This window comes from Mus caroli, chromosome 6 (assembly GCF_900094665.2).
Source record: "Mus caroli chromosome 6, CAROLI_EIJ_v1.1, whole genome shotgun sequence".
NCBI lineage: Eukaryota > Metazoa > Chordata > Mammalia > Rodentia > Muridae > Mus > Mus caroli.
Window position 1 is genome coordinate 58,461,207 of NC_034575.1, and position 4,225 is coordinate 58,465,431.

At 37.0% G+C, this 4,225-nt stretch overlaps 1 protein-coding gene across 5 annotated transcripts in view; it reads left to right on the forward strand.

The window, feature by feature from the left end:
- Positions 1-4,225, forward strand: part of Grid2 (glutamate ionotropic receptor delta type subunit 2) — a 1,450,739-nt gene that overhangs the window by 742,912 nt on the left and 703,602 nt on the right. The window lies entirely within an intron of this gene.

Genomic DNA, 4,225 nt, shown 5'->3' on the forward strand with positions numbered 1-4,225 from the left:
CAGCCTGTGATTAAGCACCCCCACCCCCACCCCCTGAAACTCTTCCCCAGATCTGGAAGTAACTCTCAGGTTCTGTTCCCACATCATGTGTGCTATCATGCTTGCTGTTATGATAATGGACTAAGTCTCTAAAGTTGCAAGCAAGTCCCCAAATAAATGCCTCCCTTATGACAGTTTCCTTGGTCATGGTATCTCTTCACAGCAATAGAACAGTGATTAAGACACAGAGAAAGATGGTTTGAAAGATGGTATGTCTTGGATAGTAAGAGGTGAAATCCCAGTATACCTAAGAACAAGGTGAATAATTTAGAAAAAATAATTATCAAAGGAGGAAAAATAAAGAAGACAATAAAAGCAGGTCAAGAAGCAGCATAAAGCAATTTTATGCACAATGTTCTAATGTCTTATGATACTATAAGAATGAAGAGCATGTCTTGTACTCATGAGTTTATGTGACTCATGTTTGCAGCACTGGGCAGTAAGGGAAGGTAAGGCTCTACACTTTACTGCAAGACAAATTAAGCTCAGAATCTGAACATCTCTGATGCCTTGAACTATTTTAATGAAACTGGGGTATTCATAAAATATGCAGTTTTCTTTTAATTTAGGAATAAAACTGGGGATTTTAAATTTTTATGCTTCTCTGACTCTGCCCTTCTCAAATTAGTCTAGAAATAAGGTTATGGAGAAGTCAGAATTTATTATATTCTTTGTTGACTTTTTATAAAATACAGAGAAATAAAAAGATGGGACTGGGGTATTAGTTATCTATGACCAGGGGATAGAGCTCCAGAAGAATAGTGATGAAACCTTCTTTGCTTTTTCCACTAGCTTTCTGGTTTGGTTGTAGAAAATCACACACAGAGGAAATGCTGAGAGTGGCTTGTATGTTCCCAGAGGAGAAATATCAACAACAAAAGCAAGGCTTATTGGCTGCTGGACTCCAGTTTATATAGAGATCTGGTGTTTTTTGGTTGTTTGTTTGTTTTGGGGTTTTTTTTTTTTTTGCTTTGTTTTGTTTTTCTGGAAATACCACAGGTAAAGAGCAGGTAAAGAGCTCTTTTCTAGAAATATAATGAACTATAAGATATATAGGGTAACCAGTGTTGCTTCACACAACAGCATTCATGTTCTAGTTTAGAAAAATAACCCTGTGCAAGTTTTTAACATTTCTCAAGGAACTTTGCCCATACAGGAGGTGAAGGAAACAATTTCATTTGCATTGTAGAGATAATTAAGGGAGGTAACTCCAGAAGAGGAATCAATGTACTTCCTAATATACAAATTGAAACATTACACAGACATAGAAGACATTCAGAGTCACAGACATACTTTAGAAATATATATTATACTGAACTAAAAGAAATGGATGGATTTTTAGATAAGCAAAGCCTACCAAAAGGTAAATCAAGATGAAAAAAGCAAACTGAAGCAGGAATTATTTCTTCCCATCATAGTACAGTGTCAGAGTGATTCAGCACAGAATTCGACCAGAAATTAAAAGAAAAAAAAGTGAATGGCAGTATAAATGAAGTATTAATTATTTTATAGTATGTAAAATAGAAAAGGAAAGAACATTTTCAGTTTTGTTTTGTTCTGTTTTGTTTTTGTTTTTGTTTTTGATTTTTTTTTTTTTCGAGACAGGGTTTCTCTGTGTAGCCTTGGCTGTCCTGGAACTCACTTTGTAGACCAGGCTGGCCTTGAACTAGGAGATCCGCCCGCCTCTGCCTCCCAAGTGCGCAACCATGCCTGGCTTTCTGTTTCTTTTAATGAAGTCAGTATCACCCTGATACCAGAGTAATACAAAGGCTCAACAACAGAATACTAATACTCTGAAGAGCACAAACACAAAAGTTCTCAATTAAGTAATTACAAACTGAATGCAAGAAAACAGCGAAAACACTATCCACCAACATTAACGTGGCTTTATCCAAAACATGTCAGGGTTGGTTCAACATATGCAAAGCAACAAAGTATAATCCCTCACATAAATAGAATCAAGGAAAGAAAACACATGATCATCTCATTAGAAACAGAAAATGTCTTGGACAAAATCCAGCAACCCTTTATGATAAAAGTACTAAGAAATCTGTCTTAGTTAGGCTTTCTGTGATGAAGCATCAACACAAAAGCAAAATGAGCAAAGAGTTTAATTGGCTTACACTTCCATATTGGTGTTCATCATCTAAGGAAGTCAGGACAGGAACTCAGTGCAGGAACCTGGAGGCATGAGCTGACTCAGATTCCATGGAGAGGCACTGCTTACCAGTTATCTCCTCATGGCTTGCTCAGTCTGCTTTCTTATAGAATCCAAGACCAACTTCCTGGAGGTGTCACAACCCATAATGTATTGGGCCCTCCCTCATCAATCACTAATTAAGAAAAGAACCTAATAGCCTGTCAATAGTCTGATCTAATTTAGGAATTTTCTTAATTGGGTCTTCTTCCTCTCTAGTAACTCTAGCTTCTGTCAAGTTAACATAAAAATAGCAAGTGTGATCTATAAATACAACATAATACATCTCAACACAATGAAGAACAATAGCTAGCAGGACTATAGTCAACTACTTACAAGATATAAACACTCAAAACTGTTTGGCCAATATTAGAAACAAGACAAGAATGCCCACTCTCTGTCCCTTCCTATTCCATATAGCACTTGCAGGTATAGATAGGGAAGAAAGAGAAATGAAGTAGGTGAAAGGAGTATACAAAGAATAGGAAGAGGTTCAAGTGTTGCTATTTACAGATGATATGATCCAATACATCTATTATACTAAATGCCACCAGAAATCTCCTATAAATGATGAACAGTTCAACAAAATAGTAGGATACAAACGTAACAGACAAATATTATTAGCTTCCTATTGACAACCATACCAAGAAAGAAATTATGGAAATGATGATAGTCACTACAGCCTTAGAAAGGAAAAGAAATCTATTTTGTAATATAAATGAAACTAAAGAATTGAAAGATATAGACAATGAAAACTTTAAGAAAATGAAAAGGGAAACTGGAGAAGGTACCAGAAGTTGGAAAGATCTCTGTGGTCCTGATCACCTGGAAGCTGCATTCTCCCTGGGACATGTCATAGTATTGAGAGGTTGTATGCAAGCCACCAGAGGAGAGAGGGGACCATCAGTGTTACCTAGGTGGTAGATGGCTACAAGTTTTTCCTTAAACACAGTATGGTAGCTACTCATAGGAATTTACTGCAGTGTAGGTAGAAAGCAGAAGACCTAAACAGACTCAAGACAAATGAAATTCCAGCAATAACCAAAAGAAAGGCAGGAACCTACCCTTCTCTAAGGAGCTATTAACAATTGTTGCTCCTGGGATAAGTATAGTCATATCTATACATATCTGGCCCAGGTGGTTGGCAACTTTTCAGTGAAAGGCCATACACCCAAGAGTATAGGAGTAGTACAAACTCTACTTGATAGGCAGAAAAAGCAATCTAACAAATAAAACATACACAGAGTTGGGTGAGTAGAGAATAGGAAAAAGAACATGAGGGAGTTAGGGGAGGGCTGAATATGATCAAATCACATTGTGCAAAATTCTCAAAAGACTAACAAAACTTGAGAGACAATACAAAAACACTGCAACATATAAAGCAAGGACAATTTTTTTTTGTATTTTGGGGTTTCCTGTATTAAAATTATGAAAGAAGACAATGATAAATAATAACGATTTTATCCTCTGGGACTTGGTGATTCACAACAGTCAGAGTGAGAAGAGGAAAAATGAGGGAGGCACGTTGTGGTACATCCATATCATCCCTTATATCTCATACTGCAAGTGGGGAGAAAGACTCATGTTGAGAAGAGATTCCAAACATATCCCACTGAATGATCATATGTACACTGTGGGCTTTCTGGGACTATAGCAGGTGAATTGAAGACACACAGAGAATTAAGAAGTGCTTTTAAATCCTCCCAGGAGCTAGAATTCTCTTATTTACCTACTCTAATTTTAATTATTATGGTATTATAATTACTTCATTTTGCCCTTAACTTTCTAACTTTCATTCCTCCATTCTTTCTCATGTACCAAACCCCCTTGCTCATTCAAATATATGTCTTCTTTTGCATTGATTGTGAATGTGTATGTACATATGTGTTGCGGCTCGCCCGCGGTCCACAACACGAACGGTTCACTGAGAATGGCAGTTCCCTGCAAAGAGAGGAATCTAGACGGGGCGGAAGAAACAATGGAGTCAAG